The sequence below is a fragment of the Octopus bimaculoides genome, chromosome 23 (assembly GCF_046866305.1).
Source record: "Octopus bimaculoides isolate indiv1 chromosome 23, ASM4686630v1, whole genome shotgun sequence".
Taxonomy (NCBI): domain Eukaryota; kingdom Metazoa; phylum Mollusca; class Cephalopoda; order Octopoda; family Octopodidae; genus Octopus; species Octopus bimaculoides.
The window spans coordinates 38,192,157-38,198,156 of record NC_142950.1 but is presented as its reverse complement, the minus strand read 5'-3'; the positions used below and the strand labels follow the sequence as shown (position 1 = coordinate 38,198,156).

Here is a 6,000-nt window from a genome sequence, read left to right as displayed (position 1 = left end):
CTAATTCAGAGGTCATGTCTTCTATGTTTATAATAGTGTCTTCTTACCCACTATGTGCATGTGTGTGCAACTCTTTGTTGTAGCACTGTGTTTATTTCCAAATGCCTGGCCATGGGGGGAATATTATCTCCCTTGGAACCTGGTGAGGGTTGGCAGCAGGGAGGGCATCCAGCCTACAAAGTATGCATCAATAAAACTCTGTCTTGTCAATGCAAATATGGAAATGTGGACATTAAAACAAGGGTGATGATGATGATGATGATTACATACATTGAATTTTAAAGCTGTCTTAGGTAGGAACTATTTTGGTATTTCTTATCAATTCTTTGCCTAAATATAAACAATATAAACAATATAATATCAATTTGATTCTGTAAAATAAGTCAAAGTCCATGGCTAAGCATAGCAAAGTATCAGTAAGCTGTATTTCCTTGTTGAGTCATTGTTTGGAAGCAGGCTTTCATTTTCTCGAAAATTGCTGATAAGCTTTGTTTTGAGGCCAACATTTGTTTACTTGACAATGTTCTACTCTTTTAGTGGTCATGATATTTTAGAATACAGAACAATTTAGAAAATTGAAACTTTAAACTATCAGGCTATTTTTTAATGGGACTTGTAGCTTTGTTCTTTTGATTGCTGCAATAAAGATGCAAAAAGACATTTTGACACAGCTCTTTTGGCATCACTCATTCATTGTTGCCTTATTTGGAATCAGATATTTTAATGTTTCTGTCATACGAACTTCAGGAAACCTGCCAGTCACCTAGTCACCTGCTGTTCTGGCAGACACACTAGCCAAATTGACTACATCCTCGCTAGAAAAAAGGAAAGATGGCTGCTTATAAATGCCAAAACCTTTCCAGGCGAAGAATGTACCCCACAACATAGACTAATAGTTAGTGACTTCAGGATCAGGGTTAAGTGGCTGCCCAGAAGACAAGCAGCAGGGAGAAGGGTCTGGAAGCTTAAAGATCCTGCGAATGGACAGAGATTTAGAGACATATTACTCAAAGCCTTTGATGAAATAGAAGGGGATATAGCTTCACATGATGTAGAAGACAACTGGAGGTTTCTATGGGACAACCTACTGAGGGCCACTGACCAGATCTGTGGATGGTGCAAAATCCCCTCTCGACCCAAAATAACATGGTGGTGGAACAATGTTGTTGACAGGGCTATTAAGGAAAAGAAACAGGCTTGGAAGGACTGGAAGAACGGTGGTAGCAGGGAATTGTATCAGACTGCCAGAAGAGAAGCTAGGGGACAGGTGTATTTAGCGAGAGGGGAAGCAGGTAAGAAAAGATTTGCCAATGTCCTATGCCGTGGGAACCAAAGACTTGAGGTATTTCGTGCTGCAAGACAGTGTGTGAGAGAGAATCGTGATGTCATAGGAGAGAAATGTGTCCACATGGATGATGGTTGACCTGCACTAAACATGGCTGCAAAGAGATAGGTTTGGAGACACCACTATGAAAAGTTGCTCAATAAAGAGAATGAATGGGAGAAAGAGAGTCTGCCGAATGTTGACCCAACAGTGACCGAGACCTTTGGAAATATGTAGTGTGTGAGAAGACTCAGCAAGCCAAGTGAGACCTAAATCCAAGGCCTCTGCCAGTGGTGTAGCCAGCTCACTTACGCGTAACATTCCTTCATTGGACACTAAACTCAGCTTGCAAAGACCTGTTGAGGCAAGTGAAATCGAAATTGAACCAAATTCGATGACTGGCACCCATGCCAACCTCTCCTTCATAGGACACTAAACTCTGCTTGCGAAGACCTGTTGGGGCAAGTGAAATCGAAATCGTAATTGAACCAAATTCGATGACTGGCACCTGTCTCCATTCTTATAGTCTCCATTGATTTTGCTAAACTCTTTCACCTTGATTTAGAAGTTTGAATCCGAATTCAGAGGTCATCTCTTCTGTTTATAATAGTAATTTTTCACCCACTGTGTGTGTGTGTGTGTTATTTAAAATTTTTTTTAGCCAGCCTTTATAAAACCAAATAAAGGAGAATAGTGGTATGACCTAATTTCTTTGACCTACAACAGCCATTGTCCACTGTGGTCATAGTTTAACCTCAAGCTATTTTTAGAAAGGAATGCAAGACACATGCTGACACATACAAGCACCAAAAGCATGCTGCTATCTCAATCTGTAAGCTACTCTCCATCGATTAGGATGTAAAGGAATATTATTCAATTTATGCCATGAAGAGATTTTCACCATTTAAATGCATAATGAATCTTAGTTTCAAAATAAGAAAGAAGGTAGGAAATTGAAACGGACGTGGGTGATATGAAATTGACTGTTATACAAATAAATTGATTTTTTCCTGTGTTCAAACTTTCATTTCGTCTATAGGAAAAGATGAAAGTGTTTCCTTTCGGGGAGATGGGGTGGGGACAGAAAATTCTTTTCCTAGAAAACGAAATTATTATGGAGAGTGTCTTTTTTTCCAAACATGAAAGTGAACGAAACTTTCACTTTACAAATCAAGTGATAACACTTTCATATTTTCTTTTTTCCTTTAAAAGGAAAACATTTTCACTTTTAATTCTTCCACAGCGACACTTATTTTCCTTTGAAATTTAAGAGCATCCCTTAAAACAAAAGTATTATTGTTTGAGGGATGGATGGACGAAAGAAATAGAATTACAAATTGACAAATGACCAACGAATCGATTATAAAAAAAAAAAAAACGAACACACCATTTTGATTAATTTATTCGTAAAATTTTCAGTATCTTTTCCCACTTTCACTTATCTCCATATATATACAGCAGCATGAATATGTATATAAGACAACTTAGCTATAAGCCATGTATTCATGTTACGCGCTCACACAGATATTCAGGTGAATTTAAGTCAAGTTTCACAAGATTAAACAATCAGTCTGATAAACTGTTATCACACACATACATAGATACATGCTTGCATCTATGCACGTATATATGTATGGACAGACAGGATTCTCCACAGCTTGTTGAATCAGTTAGTGATCAATACTGTTTCTATCCTCACCACAATATACTTCACGCCTTGCATTAAATATGTAAACACTAAACCACACACACAATTTATTTATGAACTAAATAAAGCAACTGTTAATGCCGACGCCAAGTGCCGTGTACCGAGGTCGAACGCGGAGCAGGTGGTTGCAAAGCGAACTTAAAGCATAACTGCATATATAAGAAATTAGAATGACAAAGGAATAAAAATTTGTGTTATCAACTTCATTAGCTCTTAACATTCTAATTAATTATTAGCTCTCTGTATACGACTGACGCTTCGTTCTGAGGCATTCTATATATATATATATATATATATATATATATATATATATATATATATACTTATTACAACAAAAATTTTAGATTTTGGGCATAGAGTTACCCAAGTGTGCTTAATACTAATAAAGTTACGCTTGTAAACTTCAGTTTAGAATTTGATTTGGCGAGTGAAATAAATAAATTAGAAAACGAAATGAATATAATGGTCACAAAGAAGAAAACTAAAGGTACTAACTTTAAATATCAAAATATCCTCCACTAATGAGTTCCAAATGACTTAATATAATAATATGTATTACTTTTGTTGAAATACATATTCTTCAATTGTATATATAAATATGGTCTTTTGTGACAGAAACAGCTGTCTGGTTAAATTAAATAAATAATCCATATTATCATCAAAACTTATTCCATTTATTTAATGGCATTTATTGGACTCCGTCTTCTAAACTGATTCTTCCAATGATTTTTATTAACTATATATATATAACTGAAAGAAGCCCGTCGTATATATGTATATATATATATATATATATATATATATGAGTGTACTTGTGTGTCTGTGTTTGTCCCCCCCTAGCATTGCTTGACAACCGATGCTGGTGTGTTTATGTCCCCGTCACTTAACGGTTCGGCCAAAAAGACCGATAGAATAAGTACTAGGCTTACAAAGAATAAGTCCCGGGGTCGATTTGCTCGACTAAAGGCGGTGCTCCAGCATGGCCGCAGTCAAATGACTGAAACAAGTAAAAGAGTATATATATATATATATATATATATATATATATATATATATATATCGATCGTCGGTAAAACATAAATCCCCAAAAGAAGCACACTGTAAGTTATAGAGAAGTATATTATATAAATAAAGTTAAATAAAACCGGTTTATGGGATTCTCTGGGATTCACGTCCATGAGGCGCCTGGCTTAAGGGGGCTGAGATCCCAAACCGCTTTTTCTACTGCTCTATCATTTAGTATGCTTCTATTTCGGGTTTATGGTTTACTGACGATGCGTGGCTGTGTGATAAGAAGCTTACTTCCCAACCTCAAGGTTTCGGGTTCAGTCCCACTGTGTGGCACCTCGGGCAAATTTCTTCAACTATAGCCCCGGACCAACCAAAGCCTTGTGGGTGGATTTGGTAGACGGAAACTGAAAGAAGCCCGTCGTGTATATATATATATGTGTGTGTTTGTGTTTGTCCCCCAACTATCGCTTGACATCCGATGTTGGCTTGTTTACGTCCCAGTAAGTTAGCTATTCGACAAAACAGACCGATAGAATGAGTACTAGGCTTACAAAGAATAAGTCCTGGGGTGATTTATTCGATTAAAGGAGGTGATCCAGCATGGCTGCAGTCAAATGACTTAAACAAGTAAAAGAATATATATATATATACACACACACACTATATATACAGACACACACACACAGGGATTGCAGCGCAGACATAGGTATGTATAGATGTGTGTACACGAGAGAAAATAACAACAAAGTTTGGCAAGTGAAAAAAATGGGCTGAAGCACAAGAAACAAAAGTTGAAAGAAAAGAAACAGAGGAAGGGGGGGAAGAGAACGAAGTGTGTGTGTGTGTGTTTATGTGACAATTGAGTCAAACAGAAAGTGAAAATGTATTTCTCTTCCGAGAAAATCTCCCACCATTCATAGCAATATTTATTACGTGTTGATGCAGAGCAATCTGTATCTATATAAACACAAGTGCGTCGTATTCTTTATTCTCTTGGTTCGTTGTTCAACTTCAGTAAGTTTGGCTTTTCTTCATATTTCTTTACTGTTCGTCTAATTGCTTCTTTCTATTTCGCTCTTCCTTGATATCTCTGTGTGTATATATATATATATATATATATATATATATATATATATATATATATATATATAATTATATGTATTTCTTCTATCTTAATGAATAATAATTCTTCGGATAGAATAAATGGGTTAATAGAAACCAATGTAACAAAGAACACAAAATAACTTCGGTGTTGTTCCTGTTTTTAAGGCAGGAACTCCTTGAAATTTTGGGTATTTGAGTATATTTAAAAATTTAAGGAATGGAGAAAACGCATGTTATAAGTATGCAATTATAACATGCGTTTTCTCCATTCCTTAAATTAAAATATATATATATATATATATATATATATATATATACATATATATATATAAATATATTAAAATATGCTTTCAGTTTAGCATTCTGCCTTATTATTATTTTTCATTTTCCTATTATTTCTCCACGTGCGGTTAACACAACCCCACTATTTACTGACTTATATATATGACTGAAACAAGTAACAAGTAACTCTAAGTTATAGTGCAGAATATATATATATATATATATATATATATATATATATATATATATATATAGGGAGATGTACTTGCATAGCAAGTGACCTGATCTGAGATCGTGTGCTGGAACGAAAACAATTGCAGCGTGGAAGGTGTTTATAAGCCATTTAAAATAACACACAAAATCCGTTAGATTCACTTCAACATTTAAAGTTAATTTTTCAAAATATTTTCGTCGCTTTGAGACCGTGACCTGTTCACTGACAAAATTCTGTGATGCATCACAGAACTGTTCACTGACAAAATTCTGTGATGCAGCACAGAATTTTGTCAGTGAACAGGTCGCCGTCTCAAAGCAACGAAAATATTTTGAAAAATTAAATTTAAATGTTGAA

General features: G+C 35.3%; 2 protein-coding genes across 6 annotated transcripts in view; one reads left to right on the top strand and one right to left on the bottom strand.

Annotated features, from left to right (window-relative positions):
• The window catches only part of LOC106869000 (non-structural maintenance of chromosomes element 1 homolog), a 41,996-nt gene that overhangs the window by 34,819 nt on the left and 1,177 nt on the right, over positions 1-6,000 (bottom strand). The gene's annotated exons all lie outside the window — the stretch shown is intronic.
• LOC106869001 (uncharacterized) overlaps positions 4,624-6,000 on the top strand; it is a 43,796-nt gene continuing 42,419 nt past the window's right edge. Inside the window, exon 1 of one of the 5 annotated variants that reach the window (XM_089340441.1) lies at positions 4,624-4,749. The gene's annotated coding sequence lies outside the window, so the exon portion shown is untranslated. Of the gene's footprint in view, positions 5,058-6,000 lie in introns of all 5 variants that reach the window. The other 4 variants (XM_089340443.1, XM_089340440.1, XM_089340444.1 and 1 more) reach the window with 4 other exon arrangements.